General features: G+C 39.9%; 1 protein-coding gene across 3 annotated transcripts in view; it reads left to right on the top strand.

The window, feature by feature from the left end:
- Adcy8 (adenylate cyclase 8) overlaps positions 1-26,567 on the top strand; it is a 212,622-nt gene that overhangs the window by 2,147 nt on the left and 183,908 nt on the right. The window lies entirely within an intron of this gene.

The raw sequence follows: 26,567 nt of genomic DNA on the forward strand, positions 1-26,567 counted from the left end.
TAATGGAAAGGGACATTTTAACATAGATGACTTTAATGAAATGCTTAGATGGAGTCTCCAACTCTGTCATTCTCCTTTCTGCCCCTTCTCTTCCTCTCCTTCATTAAATATGGATGTGCTTATGTGCACAAAGTTCATGTTCTCTAAGGCTGGGAAGGTAGACAAAGAATCTGTTGTTTAAATTCACTCAAACCAATTGATAATTAATGACCTTTCCCTTGGTTTTACAAATATCTGGTACTTAGCAGGGAGAGTGAGTGTGGGGGCTTCTCCTCTACAGACTCGACTTAGGAAGAAAGCAACGGTAAGGGGCTAGGCGAGGAGCCGTTTGTATGAATCTGTCCTGTTCTTAACATGTCCTTAACATTAAAACTCCTCTGGCCAAGTATAAAATGGACACCCCTAACAGAGATGACTGGCGATTTGTAGATTACTGGCATCTTAAGCTTTACCCATCATTGCCTTCTGGGGCTTCACTAGATTGGGGGTGCTTCCCCTTTCATGGTGGATCTGTTGTCTGTTTGCGCAGGTTGCTTATCTACTTAGGTGCTTTGACTGTGTTCTTTGAAGTGTGTCCTCCAGAACAAGCTTGTGTCTGTGATCATCAGGCATGAAACAGGGAGACAAGAGCCTTCCTGAGAGCTAAGTAGCTGAACTTTTTCTTTAATATAGGCAATGGTGACTATATTCTCAAAAACATCCCAAGCCTTTAATACCTCATGCATAGTGAAGTTTCAGTTGAAGAAGGCCTTGTATTTACATTTGTCTAAGGTTGCATAATATTATACAACGCATCAGCTTCCATCTCAAACTCTGTGAACCCAGATGTCAGAACCTCATGCACACTTCTTCCAAGTACTCCCAATCTTTTCTATTTCTTTACTAGTTTTAAATGTCAGCGAATCGTTTCTTTCTTCTTTTGCCCCTCCTTCTGGAATCCTTATCTTGATCCTGTATCTCTCCTCCTTTTTGAAGCTCTAACTCAGTCTGAGTTGTTTTCACAATCAACCATAGATATCTGATGTATACAGAAAATCTCATTTACAACTCACTTCCTTTCAACAGTAGCCTCCCTTGGTGCACATTACTGAGAGACCACATTCAGTATGCCTGGGTAGTATTTAGAAAAACACACCCTAAGTGTCAAGTTATGAATATCTTCAAAGTTCTAAGTATAGATATATTTTTTTCTTGCCAAGTGAATCCAGCAAGCAAATTCTGGCTCCATGTTTGTTTGATACTACTCAAATACTACCAGATGGGAAAAGATTAAAAATAACCCCCAATGTCTTCCCACTCCTATCCTATGACAAACAGTTCTCCACTGTGAAAACCAATGCCCACTGCATGTAAACTAAGCCCATTCACCTTTCTTTTGGGGATAGGTTGTAAGTTTCATTGGGTTTCATAGGCCGAGTAACCTTTCCACCAGACTGAAGATACCTAGACCATAGTGTTTCTCCAGCTTGGGGGGGGGGGGGGGGGGCTGCACGTTCCTTTAAACGTTTTCCTCTGGCGCCCCCTAGGGGTGCAAGCTTCCTAGCGCCTGCAGGTAAGTGGAGGGTTTTTCTCTTCCATTCTCCTGGGGGTTTGTTTTATTTTATTTGTCTTTGTTGGTTTTGTTTTGTTTTTAAGAATACTGTTTGGTTTTTCATGTTTAGTGCATAAGTCACACTTAAAGCCTGGTTAAAAAAAAAAAAAAAAAAAAAAAAAAAAAAAAAAAAAAAAAAAAAAAACCTCTCTGAGCAACAACAGTGAATCCCTAAGTCCTCACTACATCCTATTCCATCCCCCAGTGGGCGGCCTCTCTTCCCACTCATATTTCCTCTTCTCTCTTCTTCCCGTTCTAAATTCTCCACCCATCTTTCCGTCATCCAATATCCTGAGAACTTGCGTGCTTCTTTGTCTTTTCACGTGCTTTCTGGGTCAATTTCTCCCTAATCTTCATATGACTGGCACAGTCTATTTGTGCAGACTCTCACAGGCCACGATCCCTCGTACATGACTCGCTCCACTTTCTCCACTGCAATTACACCATCTGAAACTATCTTATCTTTCTGTCGTTTTTACTGTGTTTAGACCTGAAGTTCTGATGCTCACACACTAGAAGGCCAAGAAATTGGCCTTCATATTGACTGCTTTATCCCTAGCACTTAAACAAAATGCCAGGCATGGAGTAGGCACCTAACAAATTCACCATACAAATGAGACTGCTTATCACACAATTATAAGATATTTAACTTTGCAGCCTCTCTGTTGGTGCAAGAACCTCCTGTCAAGCACATGTGTATAACCATATGTGCACAATTAAATAGTTTGTGTATACGACAAGCTCTTATCCCTGAATACTGTTTGGAGAAGCCAAAACACAAAGCGTGTAATTTGTACCACATTTTACATAGAAATAAGAGCCTTTACTACTGTTATTATACTGGATAATGCCATATAGGCAAAACAGTCCAACATTTTATTTCAAAGAAGAAAAGTCAGATTTTTGGGAACAAAGGGGTCTTTCTGAGGCTAGGGGGTTAACAGGTGATAAACTGAAATTTAAAACCTGGACTGCAATGCTAACCAGTCTTTAGCAACCTCTAAGAGTATACTTTCTTCAGACTAAGAGTGAAATGGACCCCTTTCAAAAGTCAAGAGACTAATAGATTATACCCTACACCAATGAGCATTTAATAAAAAAGCCAGAAGGGAATTAAGAGAGAAAAAATGCCAGAAATGGCATAGGTTCTTTGAAATAAGTTCATCATTCTGCTATGCTAGATACCAATTTGTCAGCTGAAGGCCATCAACCCTTTGAATATCATCTCTTTACATTGATCTTAATTCCTTTAAAGAGGTTGGCTCAGGTTTAACATAATATTTTCAAGACTCCTGGGATTAAAATGAGAATATAGTGTCAACATCGCCCTCTCAGCTATTTTACTTCACGGAAAATGCCATCTTCAAAAGTCATAAATAAGCTGGTGATTGCCTCCTTAATCCAAGCCGTGAGTATCCACTGTTACTGTTTCCACCCCCACGAAATAACATCTGTGTCTCAAACGGGCCGCCACCGTGCTGCAAATCTCTACAGACCCTCCATACAAACAAGCAAAGTCCCTGTGAATCTGTATCACAAGTCGATTCCTGCTGGGGATATGAGAATTAACCTTAAAAGGCCCACTAATGAGTGAATTCCTCTGAGCATAGAAATGGTTTGTAGTCTTTCTACTCAGTTAACAAACTAAATCAGTGCCCTACACACACACACACACACAAAGAGAGAGCTATTATTGTTCTCAGAGGATATAAATAATTGCCTGAATTGTCTACATATTTTTGGGGTAGTAAAATTGGGAACCTTTTAATGTGCAAATCCCAATTGGACTGGGTTTATTATTATTATTATTATTATTATTATTATTATTATTATTATTATTTCACCACCTATAAGAGTTCAGTTGCAGGTAGCCTGAGATCTTCCCTTAAGCCACCAAATTTAACAAATGTGCATTTCACATATGGAATGCAAATCAATGATCATGAGTGTCTTTCCCAGACTCTCTAAGAAGTTGATATTTCCCCATCTTAAGCCAATTGTTTAGCCAGTTCAATCCACTACATGCACAAATAAAATGTTAACAACCAGGCTCCATTTGATAGAATTTTGTTTTGTTTTGTTTTGTTTTGTTTTGTTTTGTTTTTCCAGGTGAGATATAGTCTAAGCACCATGGCTATAATTACCATTTTATTCAGTATTAATTCCTAGTGACAGTAGAAAGCTACCTAACACTTGAAATTCATCTTGTTCTCATTCTTCAGCTCACTAGAAACAGAATGGTAAAAATCATTTAGTTATTGGAAAACTGAGAGCAATAATATCCAACCAGAAAGATGACTGCATTGTGCTTCTCTCTTGGGAGGCTCTAAAATGTTATAGCCAGCAACTAATTAGTCATCTGAACCTCTTGGTGAAGCAGGTAGGCAGCACTGTAGAGTAGAAGTAATCCCTGCAAGATCACTCTATGAACAAATGCAACCAGGTATGCAAATCGGGTTACTCCGTGTTCAAGGTCATGCTCTAAGATAGGAATGCCTTTTCCATCTTAGACGCATCTCATCAAACAGCAGAGCAGAGACTACAGCCAGACAAATACTAATTAGGTAATGATCCTTCAACCTGACAAATAAGGAGAAGCAGCTAGGCTGCCATTTGCCCTATCAGTAATCTTGTAGGACAGCATGCAATTGTAGCAGGTAAGACAGGGTGTTTGAGAGATGCAGCTGAGGTTTAGGAGAGAATCCATGGCTTAAATGTGCATCTCTGGTCACTTAAGTGAGGGGGTGACTTCAGAGTAAAAACAAAGCAGAGATAATAAAGTTACAGCCTCTCTCTCCTCACTTACACAATTTAAACAGAAGTGCATTTATATGTCTTTGTCTAAGACTAGGGATCTTTCTATCTAATTCAAATTGAATAAAGGGATTCTATGACTACTTAATGTACAATAAATGGCATGTGATTTAAACCACCCCTAACTTGGTAAACACTCGATTCAGAACACAGAACTAACTACCCATTAAAACAGCATGACTGGTCTCTGAATTGTCACCTCTCTAGTTATCATGTGCAGTTTCTAAGCTCCAAATACCTCCGTTTCTGTACATTCTTTCAGAATATTTGTAGAGACTCAAAAGAATAATTGCAACCAGCATGTCTGAAATAGTACCTTTCAAAGGCATATTTGAGTGTCTACTTTCCCAAGAGGTGCCTCTGAATGCTAAAGAATGGATATTTTTATTCTTCCTGCTTGTGAAAATAAAAGTCTGCCCTTCATGTCTTTTCTCTTTCTTCACTTCTGCTTTTCATTGTTTGTCTTTTTGTTTATTTGTTTTAACTGTCTTTTTGTTCGTCTGCAATGGCAGAGAATGGTTTTTGTAAAGGTTTTTAATGATGCCAAAATGATCAATTAAGTCTCATTGTCCTGGTCTGTGGGCATCTTTGCCTGAGAGCTGCAAATAGATTTGGTGTCTCTATATTTAGAGAGAGTTGTAAACTGATTGTGTGGTGTGTGCTGCTCAAGATTAAATTACAAATTTGTTTCCCTTCATATCCCGTTCTATCACCTGACTGGCATCAGTGGGCCAGAGCATAATTAGATTAGAACTGGGGGTGGGGTAGGAAGTGACTTGGATTCTGGAGTAGCATCTGCAATGTCGTGCTAAGTAGGACGAACACATTAGTCATATTTACACTTTGATGATTGATGACATTTAAGAGCTCACCAAAAAGAAGTGAAATCAAGCATAAAAGGAAAAGATTGACACACACACACACATATTCAGAGGACACTACTATAGTCATCTTTAACATTTCACTGTTGTCTAAATATTTCTTAGTATGCTAATTTATTCACAAGACAAGTTCACCCATTTGAGTTTATTCTGCACGTATTTGTTTCCAGAACACAGGTGGCAGTTGCAATATTCATCTTAAACCTTTTCTCTCACCAACAAATGGGCACAAGACTGTTTCTCTGAGAGACCAGTAGACCCAAAATATGTACTTGGGCAATATATCAATTCACTTGACATATTGTTTCTGCAGCACATTCCTGGTTCTTTTTTTCAGAACTGAAGTAAGAGTCTAAAGTCTAGCAGTAGCATTGGAAGTCAGGCAACATCTCTGACACACAGGTTTTCACCTCTGTCAACCAGATAATGGTTTATATAAATAATATCCTCCTCAGAATGAGCACAGGAATGCTGCTTTTGTCAGCCACCCACAGCAGGGGAAGCCAGAGTAATTGGCCCTGAGCTTCCCCAGGAAATGTAATTGGATTTACACACTCAAATTATATCATGTGAGTTTTGTTTATGAAAGATATTTTAGGAAGCCAGGTCACTTAAGCAGCACTTGAGAAGCCAGCTTTTCTCACTGCAAGATTTTTCAGTCCCTGTGGGGTAGAAGAAGAATGCAGATTAATTAACCATGGAGATGCTGGGAATTCTGTGGGCGGTTCCAGCCACATCCTAGTCAGAAGGAAAGCCATTTTCTTAGCAAATGCTGCCATGGGACTGTATTTCTGACCAATGAACTGAGTTCATGATCTGCAGTCCAATAAACCTATAATGGCTTGTTTCATCAATGTTTCTATATTGGTCTTTGAATGAATGCCTGTAATATAAATTCCTTGCCTGAATCATATATAATTTTAATATACACAAGATTTGAAGTATCTGTTAGTGAGTTATCTCATTTGCTCTTTCCTGAAATATTTGCTTAAACTTTTGGGTTTACAAATTATAAAATGCCTATAAATCACAATGCTCCCTCCGAATCAGGAAATAATGTTAAGTTCTACATGGTGAAGACATGAACTAGATGCCAAAAAAAAATGGAAATGACATTAATGGGGGTGTTCTTTCTAAGTGAGTGACTTTTTAGACTGCTGCTTATATTTAAAGTGCATGTCGTGTAAACATTTTACCTGAGAGTAAAACCTAGAACCGCTTTAGTTTTGTGAAAATCACATCCTTGACTTGTGCCAGCTGATTTTCTAGTTGACTGGAATGAACAGTCTCAGAATATCTTCTTCATTTCTGTGTGTGTGTGCACATGCATACATTTGCACACAATGCGTGTGAGTGCCCAGGTTCATGTCCATGTGTGTGCCTCTATGACTGCACACCAAACGCATTGAGATTGCTCATAAAATAGGCTGCTAAGGAGGAGTAAGGAAATAATCACAATATACGTATTTCTTCAACTTGGAACATAAGAAACATAGATCACAAATTTCAACCAAACAGGACAAAAAGAAAACGTAGGAAAAATACCGCTGGCATACCGGAGGATAAAAATCAGAGGAATGTGGTGGTTGTTCTTAAATATCTGGAGTTCTGCCATGAAAATGAGGTTAGTTATTCTACATATGTTTCACACCAGCCGTGAAAAAAGAAAGTAGCTTTTATAAATGATGGCCTCTCCAACAGCAAGATTCAACAAGGGGAAGATATACTGACAGTGATCCATGGCAGCTGTCCTTAGAAAGATTCTGGTATAGGTGGCCATTTTTTTCCAGACCAGTTGAAAGCCACTAGCTACATCTACAAGTAACCAGGGTTACTTTGCATTCAGGAAAAAGAAAGAAGGGGGGGGGGGAGGGCAGGAGGCCTAAAAGTTAAAGGCATGTGATTATGCTAACTGAATCTATTTTCCTTTTGTGTACTCCCCTGGGATCTGTGCCTAACAAAGCATCAACTTGTTTATATTTTAGGGACCATAATTGTCACACATGACTAGTACATCAAAAAGAAAAAAATAAAATTTCACTGGCCCTCAAAAACAGCATCAGGTTTGAAGTAGGAAGGGCGAGGGAATGGATATTAAATAGGTAAACTGGTTTTTAAGCATCTGTTTGCATCCTAGTGGGTTCTAGATCCTGGGGCACTGCTGAATACCAAATTGGCCAGGTTATGCTTTAACGGAGCTGATATCTGAATGGATGTGGGCAAGGAGTTTCTGAACCCAGTGAAGAGGTGACGGAATTTGTTCCCTGGAGCCCAAAACATATCCAGAGCAGATGGTTCAGCAAATATTTTATCGTAGACAGGTTTTGGCTTCTTTTGACTTCAGCTCTCCAAAGCATTAAACCTTTCTTGTAGGAACTGAGGGCAGAGGAAAGTTCAAGCCCTAGAAAAAAGAGGTGGATGTGACTGTTCCTTCTTGACAAAGCACAAGCAAAGGGCCAGAAGGAGAACTGAGGCCAGTTATTTACAAATCACCTTACTTATCACAAGCAGAATGCATCCTAAGCCTGGTAACCTAGTAGCAGGCGGAAGTGTCTGCCCATGTCAGGTCAGGGTCAGGAAGGCCTGCAGTTCTGGAGACTCTCAGTCGTGATCTCCCAATGAAAGCTGCAGTACTTCCCTGAAAACCCAGATAATCTTCCCCATACAAGGGAGGGCAGACAGGAGCTTCAGTAATTACATCTCAAGCTTCTCTCCTTAGAACATTGCTATACCTTGAATTTTCACCCATCACAACAGTGTCATCACCTTCCCATGTGAGAATCAGACTGTCTGATCCTTGAGGACAGCCAACGGGTCATATTTTCTTTGTGTCTCTAGCCCCTGCCATAGCACTTGGCACAAGGACAGCTCTGAATGTCATGCTTCAATTTAGTGGAATGAATGAGTAAGGCCTGAACTACTTTCGTCCTTCTAATCATTCCATTCAAGTTTTCACACAGACACCAACAGGGAATGAGACACCAATGACAGAAAACAGTTCCTCTATTCAGTTACATCAGAAATTACCCTGTGATGGGCTTTTTCCAGAAAGCGAAAGCTGTTTTCACTAGCCATATGCTAAATAAATTATTTATTAAGTAATATCAGGAAACATCCAAAGCATTATCCAGAGCATTTCATTAAAATAAAAGTTATAGAACTAAATCATTTGTGGGTATTTGTCCATCCCTGACAGTTTTTTATACTTATCACTTCTGTTATTTTTTGAGATTGTAATTACTTCATTTTTACCTTTCCTTTCTTACCTGTAAAACTGTCCATATATCCCTCCTTAATCTCAACAAGCACCTCATTATTAAACTAGCATAATCCTGAACTACATTCTAAACATGTGTCCTTATAGCCACAGAAAGTTTAGTCCTCACCCTTCATCAAGGAAACTTCTCGTTGGGGAGACCATACAGAAAACCACAGCCAATCAAAATGTACATGTGGAGCCCAGTCTCAATGGGCTGTACAAAATACTTCCACACATACAACACAGGGAAGATTGTGACAGAGGGGGTAGAAAGATTAAAAGAGACAGAGGATCAGGGAGTTATGAGATTGTGTCTCATAGAAATGTCAGAAGCTACACCCATGAAGTCTCACCTAAGTGACACCATGATAGATCTGAATGGGTCACACCCATAACTTCAAAGTAGAGTCCCAGGACTAAGAGAGCATCTGCTCTTTCACTGATTTCTTCTCTGTTCTTTAGCATCCTGCCTCTGAATCCTGAGATCTTTATCAGTTTATCATTTCATGCACATTCTCAGTCCCTTCTTTGGTTTGCCACCCCAATAGTAGCCTTTCCTATGCATGCTCACTGTATTTATTCTGAAAAGCATTGCTCCCCTCTTTTACCTGAGTCCTGGTGTTCAAGCAAAGGGGTGCTCTGACTTACTCTTAAGGGAAAGGCATTGAACAAAACAAACTCTTCCCTGAAGGTGAAAATTACTCAGCCTCTCTTTTTTTTTAATTCTCCTTCAGCTTTAGTTCTATCATGTAAAAATCTGGTTACACCTTAACTGGACTGGTTTGAGTATAAGCTGCCAAGAGGCAGACTAAAGCCTGAATCCAAAAATGGTGGCTAAAAAAAATCTTTAAAAACTCCCCCAAAATAATTATAAGAAATCACCTTAGGGTTTTATTGCTGTGAGGAGAGACCATGACCAAGGAAACTCTTATAAGGGGAAACACTTAATTGGGGCTTACTTGGAGTTTCAAAGGTTTAGTCCATTATCATTATGGCTAAAAGCATGGCAGCGTGTGGGCAGCCACAGTGCTGGGAGAGCTGAGAGTTCTATCTTGGTCCACAGGTAGCAGAAGGAGACTGGGTGCCACACTGGATGTAGCATGAGCGTAGACCTCGAAGCCTGCCTCCACAGTGATACACTTTTTCCAGCAAGGTCACATGTCCTAAGAGTGCCACTCACTATGGGACAAGCTTTCAAACACATGAGTCTGTGGGGGCCAGACCTGTTTAAGCCACCACAGAAATCATTCTATCTTTAGTTCCATGGAGTACTCTCCTCATGTGGTTCATTTTTTTTTCTACTGCCAGTTAGAAACTAAATCAATGAGAACAAACTCAAAGTCAAAATTCTTCCACATTCTTTGGTGAACTTCTTAGCCTAGTGGTTGGTAGGCCATCCTTGGAGGATGGTCTCCTGTCTCTAAGTGGTAAATAATCAATGAGTATAAAGCTTTCTTGCCTCTTCTATTTATGAGGTATAAGCATCACCCTTTTCTCCTACAGAGTACATAATGACATCACATAAGCTATTGGGGCCTGTCCAAGCCATCTCAGCCAGAGAGGAACTGCACCAATATATATATTAGAACCATGTAAGTACATTTCCTTAAAAACACAGAAACCACAAACTCTCATCCTATTTTTGCACTGGACTTTTCTCAGTAACTTTGGCTGAAGAAATAGCTTGGGCTTCTTGCAACCAGAATTTCCAGCATGCCTAAGGGTTTTGTATAGAGTGGATTTAAGCGGATCCTTGGTGCTAAGGTCGGACTGTATCATGCTTTCCCTGTCCATATACTCTGTCTCAATTTACCCCATTCCTGATCTCCACATCTGTCTTGACAGCTGGGCTGTGTTATAGAGTCAAGGCAGCACCCAAGTCACCATCATGTCTCTATGACCTTATCTCCTATCTCCTCAAGTGTCTTTAGAACTTTCTCTTCATTTTACCTCTGTGGACAAATGCTTGAATAGTCATATTAGTACTGATCTTGCTTTCCCCCATTTTACAGATGAAGATATTGACATCATCTCCCTCAAATCCAGGGACTCATGAGAAACCCCAATCCACATTTCCAGTGCTTCCGATGGAGCTGATGATCTATTAGGGCTGCATTATCCCAGTTAACTATGCTAGTTTCAAAGACAATTACTTAAAAGTGATGAAGAAAAAAGGAGAATGAAGTTGATATTTCACATAATGAGAATACATTGTATTGGTCTGTGGAACCTAGAATATAGAGCATTGTATGGAAAACAGCATCTAAAATATCATCATCTGACTCACCTTGGCTCTTTACATCTAACAATAAACTTCAAACATACCTAATTCACCTTCCTTGGCTTCCTGTGCATCTATAAAAGTTAAACAGTTAAAGTACTTGCTACACAAGCAAAAAGACCTGATAGCCATAATCCTCATATTTGTCAAGTGAGTGTGGTACCTCATCTGTAAGCCAAGCCTCAGAAGGCAGAGGTAGGTGATTCCCATAGCAAGCTGGCTAGTGATACTAACCATATCAGTGAGTTCTATGCTGAATGAGAGGACCTTGCCTCAAAGAATACAGAATTTTCTTGACATCAATCTGGGGTCTCCCATACACATGCATACACATCACACACACCTACACATGAAAAGAAGGGAAAAAAAACAGGCAAAATCCAAACACTATGAAATCATTACCAAATTTTCACATACAAATTTTTTATTTCCCTAGGTTATAATGAACATAGATATGGGGCTTTGTATGCGGTCTTGATTTATTTTGATTCCCTAAATCAGACAATGACAATTCTTACAGAAAATACATTTCAACATCTTTGACCTTGAGACCCCAAGGCTGTCAGTCATGAGAAATGATTGAACAAATACTGAGAGAAACTTACTGTAAAGCTTGTAATAGTTAATCCTACTGCTGGTTGAGCTGCATTAGCCCTATTCATTTTAAGACCATGTGTCATTTCAGTCACTGAATTTGTTCAGAAGAGACTGGTGACTGTGATAGTTAATCGACTGTTTCTTGTGAATATCTAATTAGTGACTCTGTGGCACTTGTCAGGACTGCTAGCTGGCTTTTTCAAAATATGTGTTAGCTGTGATCAACAAGCCATTTTATGTCAACATTACTCAAGAATGATTGATCTGCCATTTAGCCAGCCTGAATATCTATACTTGGGAGTATGGTATCTGTAAAGTTTTTATTTATCTGTAGCCCCTAGGTAACATATAAGATAACCTTGAGGAACTCACTTCATCTTGGTATAGCTTAGTCATTTCACCTATAACCAGATGAAAACTGGACTCATCTTGCCAATGTCTCTTTTTATAAGTGAATAAGAATAAAGAATTTGAACCTAATAAACAACAGTGACCAAGAGTTGAGTGAAGATACCATTCCATTAGCAAAAAGAGTTTGGTGTGACATACAGAAGCAGGCTACTTTGCTCAATGGTTGGTATAGGACTTTGCCAAACTCAGAACAATGATTCAAAGGATACATCTATATATTGATCACCTGAATGGTGGATGAAATGTGTCTGTACCATATCTAACCATTAATGGCAGTATTGGCGCATGCTGAAAACATGATCTACACCCCACGGTGAGAAGATAGCCACTAAAAACCAAGCAACATGATTTTCAGTTTCTCTCATACATCAAACTACCAGTCCTGGGGACTCCTCCTTTGCAGAATATCTGAAATATTCTTATATAAAAAAGAGAAAATATTTTGCTGCCATTTAGTGCCAACATGTCTTCATATGGATCTGCACATAGATTTCCTTCCTTAGGCAAAACATTTCAGATAACAATTTTCTATTCAATATTTGACAAATCATCAGTTTAAGGTCATTGGGCTTAAAGCATCCTGAAAAAATATTCAGACAATGAAACTTACTTCACCAGGCCTTTCTTGTATGGATGGATATATTTCAAACTGCAGATCCATCCCGATATCAAACAAATGCAAAGTAATACATTCTTAATAAAATCAAATGAAAACCCATGGGGGGAACTTACTTGCAGCAAATGATATGAACAAAGGGAGATTAGATTGCCTGGAAAACTAAATTAAGCACTAAACTGATTAAGGTAACACTGCAATGCCAAGGAAAGGAGGTCCCGGCTACCATATTACTTGCTATTTCCCATCTTCTGGTCCATGACCCATTATGGAATCACCAAGTTCTTATTTTGTGATGTTTGGGAACCATTCTTTAGAAAATTCCTTCTAGATATTTTCCACTAAAGACTCACATTTAACAAGCCGTTCTCAGTGCTGCTGTTTCTATTGGTTGGTATACTTCAAGATAGAAAATGGTTTGTTGTTTTGTTTGTTTGGTTTTTGATCCTGAGTGCTCATGGTGTTTTATTAGTTACTTTCTGTTGCAATAAAATACCATGACCAAAAATGGCTTATAGAAGAGTGTATTTTGATTTATGGTTCTAGAGAGAGAGGGTACATATTAACAAGAACAGCATGGCAGCTGATACCTGGAACAAAAAGCTGAGAGATGAGAAAGCAGAACACGTAAACTGGAAGTGGGGTGAGGCTCTAAATTCTTTGCACCTTCCCCAATGGATGGATGTACTTCTGCCAGTAAGGCTCTATGACCTAAATGTTCCATAAGTTTTCCAAACAGCCACTGATCATCATGGACTATGAGGACAGCTGGAGGACACACAAATGCAAGTAGATGACAAAAAAACATGAGTCTTAAGAAACTGATTATACCACTCAGGTATAAACATGTTTAGACCATTATACCAATAATATACTAGAGGTTCGTGGGTTCTGTTTTGTTCTCGAGCACATGCTTTCCTACTCTTCTGGGTTTGTGGGTGAATGTGTGCATGCATGCCTGTTGTGAGACAAAGACTGGTAACAGACTCAATATGTAGCCCAGGCTGCCCTAGAACTCTTCCTCTGGCCTTACTCTTCTTCTAAATCCTGAGATTTCCTGTGTGTACCACCACTCTCCACTAGGACTTTCTAACTGGCACAAATTATACACCTGGTTTATTTGGTTCATTTTATTTTAATTCTCCACTACTAAAATGTAAATGCAATTTCAAATCAATAATGGTTGCAGTGAGTAATCATGCTGTATTCTCTGAATGATCATCAGCTTGTCCCTGAGATAAATAATAACTCATCTGTCAGATGCTTGTTTATCTGATCTCTAAGAGAAATACAGCAAACAGCCATTTTCATGTTCCCAGTATTTGGGGCTTCTGTTTTCTTTTCCCATGCATGTGCATTTTGGGGACCAGAAAGAACCAGATCAGATGTTGCTCCATCTGATGTATAATTTATATCACTGGAATAAGTGCAAGGCAACAGTAGTGGCTGGAGACAGGTGGGACTATTTCCCAGGGGAAGAAACGAATGCCTTCCTATTTATAAATCTTTGAAAGCTCACCAGGCTTTGTGAGATTAAAAACTCATCCCTGGAGGTACTCAGCAGAAGCCAGATGCTTCTGGCCAGGGATTTGGCTCAAAGGAGGAAAGTTTGAACAAAATAATATTTTTAACGTCCTTTAAAATTTGAAACTCATGATTCTGGGACTCTTCTAGGAGATATAAATAATTGTTTACAGGTATACAGCAGTCAGAGTCTAAGAAGAATTCCAGGAAATATCTTACATCTGAGCAGGCCGTTTCCTCAAACTTGCTTGCCTGGGCTTAGCTTTCTGAGCCCAGAATTCTCTATTCTACTCATATAGCCCCAAGGCAGAAAGCTTAAAGGGTACTCCTGACACATCTCTGTTCCTGTCTCTATGGTTAGTCTGGTATATGTGCTATCTTTCTTCTGTCTAACTTGATATCTGCTCCTTTTGCTCTGATGCAGAAAAACGTGTATCATGGTAGCTTTCCTGTATCACTCTTAGCCCCTTCCTGTTTACCATGTGCAACACTGGGACTTTCCCTGTTGCAGTGTGTTAGGGTATTCAAGTACATGTCACTAGCTTCTCATTGTTCCTAAACCCAAGAGGTTCTTTCCTGGGTTTCACATCTTACATCTGGTTCTGTCTCCTTCAGATAGTGCCATCCTTCATCATGCTCTATTTCCTCAACCCAATGTTTCCTTTAGAGCAACAGAAATACCCATGTCTTCTGCTGCTCAGGTCCCTGAGTTCCCAAGGAGAGCAATTTCTCAGGGACATCTTCTCTTATGTCACAACTTAATTGTACTTCTAAAACTTCTTTCTTAAAAACCCCTTCTTCCGGGACTACCTCTGACATAATCTGATTGGCCTGCTCTTTGATCACCTCCCCCTGAGGGGGGAGCAGCCTTACCAGGCCACAATGCAGCCACTTCTGATGAGAACTGATGACTAAGATCAGAAAGAAGGAGAGGAGGACCTCCCCTATCAGTGGACTTGGGGAGGGGCATGCATGCAGAAAGGGGAGGGAAGGTGGGGTCAGCAGGGGAGGAGGGAGGGACTTATGGGGGGGGACACAAAATGAATAAAGTATAATTAATAAAAGTTAAATAAAAAATTTTAAAAAACCCTTCTTCCACATCATCCTCCTTTGTCTCTCTCTTCCTCTTCTTATTTCTTTTTCTTCTTTCTTTTCTCTTCTTGCTGCTGTTGCTATTGCTTATTCATCGTGCTTCAGTGTCCAGCTTCTTCTTCTCCATCTTTCTTCTCTTCTTCTTTGTCCCTGTACTCCCCCTTTCATCTAATCTCCTATTCTCTCTCCTTTTTCTCTCTCCTTCCCTACCTCACTCCTTTCATTCTCTCATTCCCTCTCTTTCTGCCTGTTATGTCTAACTTTGCTATCATTTAGTAAGCACAATAAAGACAATGTGTCAGGTTTGTTCTCACCAAAATATTACTAATATTTCATGTTTGATAATCACTTAAGAATAGATGAATGGGAATAACTAAGGCTATTTTCAGTACTGTGTGTGAGAGAGAGAGAGGGGAAGGAGAGAGAGAGATTTTCATATTTATCACCAGCTGGTATAAATTTGTATTGTTCTACTGTAGATACAAGTGTGGTTCACTACACTGGGTTGGCCAAAGAACTTTAATGTCCAGGAAATTAAAATAAACCTAGGTTAGATCAGGGTTCAGGTTGCACTCTACCAAGTTTGTGGTGTTTCTCCCTAGCTCAAATGCTATGAAAAGCTAAAATTTGCAGAAAAAAATTTTCAATACCAACAGATCAATAAAAATTGTGCCAAAATAAGATGACCTAATGAAACTTCCACTCAAAGAATCCCACACAAAATTCTTGTGCCAGAGTTACACACTTCTTTTAATAGCTTGTGTCCTATAACAGTATTTGTGGTTTCCATATCTTTAAATAGATGTGATCATTTAAGACTAAACAAGCATCTATTCTACTAAACATAATTACTATTGTCTCATTGCTTTTATGTCTGATGTTGGCTCTTAGTAAAACTGACTTGGTGAATCAGAGTGCAACATTTGTCTTCATGTAGAAGAATTTGATGCTAACTGGATTAGGTGTAGAAGACAGAAAAATGAGTTCCCAACATTTCTGTAGTATTTGAGACAGAAAACATGTCAGTTCAGGCTGAGACTCCTACAAAAGAATTCATATTTATTGGAAGAGCCAGTGAAGATAATATTTACAACTATTGAAAAACTGGGTAGTCATAAAGATAGACCGCTATTAGTAGAGAAATAACCCTATCATATTCATAACTTCACTACATTTTAATCTTCAGGAAACTGCCCTCCTACACTTTACCCCAAATTGAAAAGGATGGTGTGGCAAAATGAATGATAATAGATATTCTAGTATCTGCTTGGTTGGGTTTGATTCCTTGATCTAGCAAAATATTCAGCTTCCATAGGCCTCAGTAGAATGGTGGAAATTATAATAAAAAATATAATTTTAGAGTGTGAAAATAAACACAATTGATATACAAAATTCCCCCTTCCCCGCAAACAGTTTCTAACCCAGTGAAGGCTGCTTGATATTATGTAGTTTGCAAAGGAAGCTTGTGATGGCATGGACCTTGACCCAGTAGTTTATTGGCATATCTCCCAGTCCTATGAACAAGTCCTGGCACACAGGTGTTCAGTGGATTTTTATTGAATGAGTAAATAGAACCACTGGGGAGGGCAAGAATGACCAGCCACTGAAAAGTTGACGCTACACACTGGGAAAAGTACTAACAATGATCCCAATTAATGAAAAGGTGTGTATTTGATACCTTTAACTCGTATGGTGACTTCACTCAACTGGAACCTGGAACAGTGTGTTAACAGATCAGCCTTCTACGATGCCTGGTACGTTTTATTAATAGGTTTTTTTAAGAACTACTTCTCTTTCTTTGCACATTCTTTTTGACCTTTCAAAATATTAATAGCTAAAGAAGACAGTGTTGGAATTGCATTGAGTCTCTATTTTGATTAAATATGGAAAAAGAACATGTATTTCAAAGCCCACTTCTCCCCCTAGAACCAACATTTACTCTGGATGACCCACTCCTTCAGAGCACTCATACCCAAACCCCACATCTCTGGCATTTATAATGCAGCTTATACTTTCACATACACGATTATCTTTAGTGTATGGAAGAAAAATTACTAGCCTTAATACTAGTCACCAGACAAGGAAACAGCATCCTGGAAAAGGATGTGTGTGTGTGTATGTGTGTGTGTGTGTGTGTGTGTGTGTGTGTGTGTGTGTGTGTGTGTATACATGTGTGCATGTGGCATAAGAGACAGAAATAGAGAGGGAGAACAAACATGAGTGTCATTCCTTAGGTATTTACTACCTTTGTTATTGAAATTGGCCTCTCTCTGAACTGAAACTCATTCCCCAAGTAGGATAGACTAGCTAGCCAAAGAGCCCCAGGGATCTGTTTGTCTTCACCTCTCAGCACTGGGATTAAGAGAATACAACACCATCCCTGGACTTTCTAGATGTGAGATCTGTGGATTGAGCCCAGATCTTTCAACTTGTAAATTAACTATCTCCTCAGTTTGCTGGGTGGTTTCAAGACTCTGAAACAGTTCCAGGATACAATTCTACATTATCTCCCAATAGGATTTTTATCTTCTTGCAAAGCAAACTTCATATTCAACATTTTAGTAAATCTGAGGAACAATGAATTGGCTGTTGGGTTAAAACCACCAAAGCACTAATGGCTGGCTCTCTTGGGCATTTTGGTACAGCACCTTCTGGTGATGCCCCTACACTTTTCCAGTTTTTCTTCTGCCAAGTCATGAAAAGTAACTATGAAAAAGTTTTCCCTGTGCATAAATTCAAAAGCCCTGGCCTAGTGAGATGGCTCAGCTAGTGAGGGTACCTGCTACTTAGCCTGACAGGCTGGGTTTGATTCCTGGAACTTATGGTGATCCAGGAAGGCTATAACTAACTCCAACAAGTTACATACCACACCACCCACCAGCGCACACACGTGCGCACACACACATACACACACACACACACCACATTAGCAAATGAATGAAAGTATAAAGAAACGTGAATATTTGTTAATTTTTATTAATTACACTTTATTCACTTTGTATCCTCCCTGTAGCTCCCTCCTTCCTCCCCTCCCAAACCCACCCTCTCTTCCCCTTCTCCACACATACCCCTCCCCAAGTCCACTGATAGGGGAGGAGGTCCCCCTCTCTTTCCTTCTGATCCTAGTCTATCAGATTTCATCAGGAGTGGCTGTGTTGCCTTTCTTTGTGTCCTGGCAAGGCTGCTCCCTCCTCAGGGGGAGGTGATCAAAGAGCAGGCCAATCAGTTCATGTCAGAGGATGGACATCAGAAGAAAGAGAAAACAGGGAACAGGACAGGAGCCTGCCACAGAGGGCCTCTGAAAGACTTTACCCTGCAGGGTATCAAAGCAGATGCTGAGACTTATGGCCAACCTTTGGGCAGACTGCAGGGAACTTTATGAAAGAAGTAGGAAATAGTAAGACCTGGAGAGGACAGGAGCTTCACAAGGAGAGCAACAGAACCAAAAAATCTGGGCACAGGGGTCTTTTCTAAGACTAATACTCCAACCAAGCAACATTCATGGAGATAACTTAGAACCCCTGCACAGATGTAGCCCATGGCAGTTCAGTTAAGTGGGTTCCATAGTAATAGGAAATTTTTTATGAAAAATCCAAGGCATTTGTCTGGAGAAAAGGGACTCATTGTGGCAGCCAGGAGTCTCAGTTGGAGTGGTTCTAATCACCTGGCTCAGATTCCTGCTCTGCCTTTAGAAGAACTGATGTTCCAAGCTGGAGGGCATTCTTATGGTCCTCAGAAGGAGGTCTAGGAGAAGTCTTCTTACTGTTGCGTATTTTGCTCTAGCACATGGACCAGTGGCACTCTGAGACATGCTTCCTGAACTGAATGAAGTCATGACCCTCTCTGCTCTAATAATATTGTGATCCTCTCCTTCATACTGGCTGAAGTGAATGTTGCTAAAGTGGTCCATAGACTCCTTCTCTGTCCCTGTACCCTCTTCTGTCCAGCTCATCCTTGTGTCTCCATCATTGTTCCAGCCTTATTTCCATGAAATTCCTAAACATGCAAGTCTGCTCTTACACAGGCTTACTACTCCCTCTGCTCAAATCTCCTCCCTACAGGGGTCCATGTAATTCCCTCCGGATCTGGCTTGAGAGTCATCCACCCAATGGATAACATCTATGTTTACATATTTGTATTTGTGACCTATTCCATATGCATCCCTACCCAACCTCCTCTTATTTTCCTTATTAATTTAGTCTGATTTTAAAACATTTATCTTCTATTCTTGCTGGGAAAGGAAAGTCTGGAAATCAGAAATTATGATCATGTTTCACTTTGTCTACAGCAGGACCTGCCACATAGCAAGTGCAAAAGAAAATATTTTTCTATTTTTGTTTTGTTTTTCATTATTATCACTATTATTATTATTATTATTTAAAAATTATTCACTTTGTATCCCAGTTGTAGTCCCCTCCCTCATCTTCTTTGGGTTTTATCCTTCCTCACTCTTCCTCTTCCTAAGTCGCTCTCCTAGTCCCCTGATAGGGAAAGTCCTCCTCCCCAATTATCTGACCCTAGCCTATCAGGTCTCATCAGGACTGTCTGGATCCTCTTTCCCTGTGGATCCTCTTTCTCTATGTAAGGCCAGCTCACCAGGGGAAGGTGATCAAAAATCAGGCAGCCAAGCTCATGTCAGTGACTACCCCTGCTTCCCTTACTAAGGAACCCCAATGGACACTGAGCTGCCAATGGGCTACATTTGAGCAGCCAGTCTTGGTCCTCTCCCTGCTTAGATCTTGGTTGATTCATCAGTCTCTGCAGCTCTCCTGCTCCGGGCTCAGATTTTGGGCTTTATTGGTCTCTTTGTGGAGCTCCTGTCTCCTCCAGGTCTTTCTATCTCCCCCTTCTTTCATAAGATTCCCTGCACTCTGCCCAAAGTTTGGCTATGAGTCTCAGCATCTACTTCCATCCCCTGCTAGGTAGAGTTTTTAAGAGGCCATCTGTTGAAGGCACCTGCCCTGTTCCCTGTCTTCTCCCTATCTTTCTCTTTATTAAGGGATGAATAAAGAAATGCTTTTCTGTGAATAACTGTACTGACATTTTCTCTCATTTTTAAATAGCCACAAACTTTTTCCCAGTACAGAGAAAGTATAATCACTTTATTCTTTAAATTCTGTGTCCTCGTAAGAAAGGGTATAGTCTATTTCATTGTCTAACATATACTTAGAGCCTAAAGTTCTGCATACTCCCACTAAGTTAACAGAGTGCCCTCTCCAAATCACTTTCCCAAGTTTGAAGATGTATATAATTGTCCTGTTCCTTGATCAGTAGTACGTGCCCACAGAAGAGGATGTACCTAGGACATTGCAGATATATGTCCGTCACCTTTTTTACTCTGATATTATGTTGTCTTAATCTATACAGTAAATGCCACTGTCACAAAATTTATGGAGTACAGAAGAACTATGGCACACGATGTCACATTGAGGGATCAGAGAGGAAGAAATTAACATCGAAAGCAGCAGCTAGCATGTACTAAATGTTCATTATCTGTCAGGGTGCTAAGTAATTCCCTCACTTAATCGCAGCAGCCTGTGAAGGAGAGACTGGTAGCATCACTGTTACCATATGAAGAGCCTGGGTTCACAGACATTAGGCAGATTATGTCTTTCCACACTAAAAAGAGCAAGATTTGGGATCCAAATCCCAAAAACAGACTGTTAGACCAGCAGGTTAAGGTACCAGGCACAGTGGTGAGACTTTTCCAGATGGGATTTGTTTTACCCTGTGGCAATCCTGGAAAGGCAGTCATTAATTAATCGACCTCCTAAATATTAGTAAAATAAGCCTAGCTGTGCTAAGCGCCAAAATTTAGTTTCAAATATAAAATAAACATTTATTTTAAATATTGTGAGCATGATGTGTTTGGTATGAGTCATCATCGACTGAAGACATTTTACGTTCCTAGCTTCCATTATATTTTTACTACTGAATGTGTCACAAGGTACATAGCTCAGCGTTATAGGCCAAGTCACTTTGCACTTACTCATAAGTGCTGTGCACTTAAATTTTGGAAGAACATTTTATTTTATTGAAACATCGAATGAGTAAACTTGAAAAGGCACGAATATGCTAAACTCTTGTTGACAGATTTGCTAATGCTTAGTTCCTGCCATAGATGGGAGGTAGTGTTCATCTTTAGCAAGTATGTCCTTACAAAACCATCCTACTTTCTAATTTCCTCAGAAAGAAGAATTGGAAATTTACCCAGTCCTTCTCACCCTATAATATCATACAGCTGAGAAATTCTGTAGAGTTAACTTTTTTATAAACCAAGGTACTCAATATGGACCCAGGAAACTAATTTTTTACCTCTGTTAGGCCAATACAATATGCCTTCGCTACAATAACAGCATTTCTTCTGTAAACTAAAAGGGAAGATACTGAAGATGTCTATACAGAAGTCAGAACTTCTCTGACTTGAGAAACGCTCCAACCTTGAGTTATTCTGGGCTTTGTTAGTCCTAGACAACAGATATATATTTAAGAAAGAAGAAAACAAAAACACACTTGAGCCTGGGGTGGATAAATCAGCATGTAAAATGTTTGTCCATAGAGCATGAGGACTTGAATTTGGGTTCCAGAACTCATGTGAAAATAATGGATGTAGTGAAGCATCCAGATAATCCAAGTACCACAGAAGCAGAGACAAGCAGGCATCAGGGCATCACTGCCTGACCAGCTTAACCTAACTGATGAGCCCCAGGCCAATAAGAGACCCTGTCTCCAAATGGTGAACAGAATTTCTAGGGATGAGACCTAAGGCTGTCCTCTGATACACACATACACATATGTGGGCACACACATACTAATGAAAAATCCATGTTCACATACAGTTTTTGAAAAGAAAGAAAAAACAAGTTCTTGGTAAGTTGCTATTTTTAACTTAGTAATTAATGATAAAGCAAACGTTTCTTCAAAAGCAATTACCAAATAAAAATTGCCATAGTAACCATCATATTACATCACACACCCTTCTTGCTAGCACCAAAGAAATTTCCCAGGAACTGCAACCACAACCTCCGTGACCGGGTCACCTGCTCCACAGAGAGGGAGAGGCAAGGAAAAGGTAATTTGGTCTGTGCTAATCATTGTGGGTGGAGTCTTGAAAAAAAGACCTAGCAGGAGGAAATTTCATTTTCTGTGGAACTCTGTTATGGTTTCCACCATGGCCTTAAGGTTCAGACCAAAATAATACATCACTCTTGAGGCACCTCTTCCTTTTTCTCCTTCTCTTATTTTTGTCCTTTCCTCTACCTGTAATGACTGTTGTGTGAACATTTTCTCCTTCTCACTCTTTGTGTTTTACTTAAATACTTTGCCTGCAGAGAAGTTTCTCCAAATACTTGATCTAACATGGCACAAGAAGTCTCATGTGGGAGACATCTTGGTTGTAATGCTTACCATTAGGATAGAAGCACCTCAGTCCTACCCAGAAACCAATAAATATTTGTCAAATAGAAGGGAAAATAGAGAAAGTTAGCTATGTGACAGTTAACATTATCATCATCAGTCATCCATAAAATGGTCAAAATAGAAAAACTAAATATGTTGATTAACTCATTCACCCAAGTCCTGGATAGTAAGATTTGAAAAAGTACAAAAGTCATGTAGATCATATTTAGAAGGCTGCATCTTCTAAAAAATCAGCCTCTGAAAGGAAAATAAACATGTTTGGAATTTATTAGGAATAAATTTGGGATCAATACCTATGGAAGGGAAGAGAAAGAAACAGAGACATGTGGACATATATAGTTATACCATAACTTCAACAGAGACCTGGATCCTGTAGACAGTTTTGAGGCTGAGACAATCTTTTTGGGATATTCTGAACTGGAGTTATGAGCTTTTTATATGTCCAGGCTTTTCTATCTTGGAGCATGACTTTCTTCTTCTCCTCCTTCTCCTCCTCTTGCTTCTTCTGTGGTGGTAGTCTTCAAAAAAGGTTGATATCAAACAAGTCATATATTGTCTCTCTCTTCCATTCTTCGGCCTAACCACCTCCCCTAGGCCCACTTTCATAGAATAATGAGTGTGGCATGACTTTCCTCATACATCTTTACCAGAGTGAGCCAGAATCAGCATCTGGGCTGGAGTAACTAATGGAGTAGAGAAGCCCTGCAGCTGTATGCTGCTCCTTCTCCTCTCTGCTGAATTAAAGGTCTCTTAGCATGATCAGTCCTCACTCAGAAAGACAAACAGGATGAACATTGGAAGGAGAAAACAGGAAACAGGACTGGAGCCTACCACAGAGGGCCTCCAAAAGACTCTACCCAAAAGTGTATCAAAGCAGATGCTGAGACTCTTAACCAAACTTTGGGCAGAGTGCAAGGAATCCTATGAAAGAAGGGAAGAAGGGGGAGATAGTAGGACCTGAAGAGGTCAGGAGCTCCACAAGGAGAGCAACAGAACCAAAATATCTGGTCACAGGGGTCTTTTCTAAGACTCCAACCAAGGACCATGCGTGGAGATAACCTAGAACCCCTGCACAGATGTAGCCCATGGCAGTTCAGTGTCCAAGTGGGTGGCCTAGTAAGAAAAACAAGGACTGTCTCTGATATGAACTCAGTGGCTGGTTCTCTGACACCCCCCAGGGGGTAGCAGCCTTGCCAGGCCACAGAGAAGGACAATGCAGCCAGTCCTGATGAGACCTGATATACTAGGGTCAGATAGAAGGGGAGGAGGATCTCCCCTATCAGTGGACTTGAGAGGGGCATGGAGGAGATGAGGAAGGGAGGGTGGAATTGGGAGGGAGCAAGGGAGTGGGCTACAACTGGGATAAAAATTGAATAAACTGTAATTAATATTAAAAAATTAAAAATTTTAATTAAAAAAGACAAAAAAGGAAAAAGGTTTTTTTTAATCTCGTAGCCTGACTTAACAATACTAAAGTTGCCTGTAATATTCTCCCACACCATTTTCTTCTAAACATTTTCCCCAAACTACACCTATACCACCCCCTCTTGCTTAGATTAATTACAATCAGCTTTAAACAAAGTACTCTTAGAGGGAGCTAAAACACATCCCCAGAAATCCTCTGTATCTCAGGAGCTATGACTCCAGCAAATACAGTGGTTTCTTCAGTGCCCTGCCCATGACCTGTTCAGAATGCATCCCAGAGAGGAATCATGCAATCAAGTCCCAGTCTCACTAGGTCTTTTTTTTTTCCCCTCCTACTCCATCAATAAAGCACTTTAGAACCAATGTCTGACAGGTTCTGGATAAAGAGGGAAGAGAATTGAATCAGTGTCTACTTTGGACTTCAAAACATATCCGATTTGCCTGCGAATATTTATAGACCTCATTTCCAAAGCAGGGTCTAAAACATCCCTGTGTCCCCAAGACAAGGATTCTCAGAAAAGGCAATGGATTATTTTCCGACAGCAGTAACACAGGGGTCACTTGTTCCTTGTTTTATCCAACAAACATTTAATATGCACTGCCTATTGCTAAGTGAGCTGCTAGGGACTGTGTGCATCTAGCAAAGACTAGGGGTGATAAGGGTTGCAGCTGGCTTCCTCTCCTCTCTCTCAGTTCCACATTTTCCATTAGTTTCATGTGTCATAGTAGGACTAGTACACACTTTCGTTGTTGCTCTTCCTTCACTAAAACCTACTCTATCTTGGAAATCATTGCTTCCCTGGGTGTGCTGGCTGGTGTTACTCAACTCTACACCCTAAGTAGAGTTATTTGAATAAAGAGAACCTTAATGTAGAAATGCCTGTGTAAGATATGGCTATAAGGCATTTTCTTCATTAGTTATTGATGTGGGAGAGGCCAGCATGATGGGGCTGATGCCATCCCTGGATTACTAGTCCTGGGATCTATAAGAAATCAGAATGAGCAAGCCATTGACAGCAAGCCAGTAGACAACACCCCTCTATGGCTTCTGCATCAGTTTCTGCCTCCAGGTTTCTGCCCTATTTGAGTCCTGACTTCCTTCAATGATGAACCGTTTTATTATGGCAGTGTAGGCCAAACAAACTCTTTCCTCCCTAAATTCCTTTTAGATCATGGTATTTTGTTGAAATTAAAAACCCTAACTAAGACAATAGGTTAGGTTTTAAAGTTAAGAACTGAATCCAGTTTAAAGAAAATCTATTAAATGCTGACAAAAACAGTAAGTGGCTGTATTTTGTTTCAACAACTCTAATACGCTCAAGTTTGCCCTCAATATGATTGAGCTCTCAATAAGGAAGTTAGCTTATGTTTAGAGACCATAATATGTGGGACAGATGAATGGCACACTGAGACCAGGGAAGTGAATCCACCTTTGGAGGCCATGGGCTGAGATAAATTAAGCAGATCTTCATTTTCTCACTATGTCAAAGATGCACAAGCAGTCAGCATTATTTAGGATGCTTCATCTACTCAACTCTTATTTCTTTCTCTTCCTGACTCTCAATCACACACATATATATACATATATATATATGCACATATGTAAAATTTTCACTGTTATTATTTTTCACCTCTTAGAACAAATTTAAGGAAATTATCTTCATTGGCACATCCTATGCATATGTGACACTACATGTCTGGGCCTGAATCTTGGTTCTCCTTGAAAAATAACACTTGTTTTGTGTAAAGCTTGTAGAAAAAAAAAAAACAAAAAACAAAAACAAAACAAACAAACAAAAAAACAGCAGCTCTTAAAGTTAAATGTGTCAATATAGATGCTCATGAGAGCAGTTTGGTGATGACATCTGCTGGAGTGTTCAAGGATATCATTGTGAATCCTAAAATAATGAAGTACAAATTAATATGAAGATTGAATACAATCACATTGAGTGAAAGGATTTTAGAATCAGGTACTCTTCCAGTTCCATTGTGAAATACTATTGTAAACAAGTTAGGAAAAATCTTAACTATTTTTTTTTTTTACCATTTAAAACAACAAGCCCGTACATTGAGAAACCAATAAGACAACCACAGTGTATTTTAGAGAAATTGGTAGAGTCTGTGTTCTCCTCAGCCTCTCCCAACTGTCATATCCGTAGCCAGCCTTCCAAAACTCATCTTTGTCTCCACAAATGCTGGTGTTTTATACCTTGCTAAAGGTTCTTGCTTTTCCTTCCTTTCTTTTTTAAAATTTTTATTTTATTTAAGTTTATTTACTTTACATCCCTCCCTCCTCTCCTCCAAGTCCCCCACCCTCCTTTTCTCTTCCCCTCCCAGAAAAGGGGAGCCTGTCCCCACCCAGTATTAACCCTCCCCAGCACATCAAGTCACACAGGACTGAGAATATCCTCATCCCCTGAGGCCAGGCAAGGCAGCCCTGCTAGGGTAAACTGATCCAAAAGCAAGCAATAGACTCCATGTTAGAAACAGCCCCCTCCAACACTCTCCAGGAAACCCACATGAAGACCAAGCTACCCTTCCACCATATATGTGCAGAGAGCCATGCATGATCCTTAGCTGAAGTCTCAGACTCTGTAAGCTCCTTTGAGTTTGGGTTAGTTGTCTGCTGCTCTTGTAGGGTTCCTGTCCCCTCCAGA

Source organism: Psammomys obesus, unplaced genomic scaffold (assembly GCF_907164565.1).
Source record: "Psammomys obesus unplaced genomic scaffold, mPsaObe1.curated_primary_1811, whole genome shotgun sequence".
Classification (NCBI taxonomy): domain Eukaryota; kingdom Metazoa; phylum Chordata; class Mammalia; order Rodentia; family Muridae; genus Psammomys; species Psammomys obesus.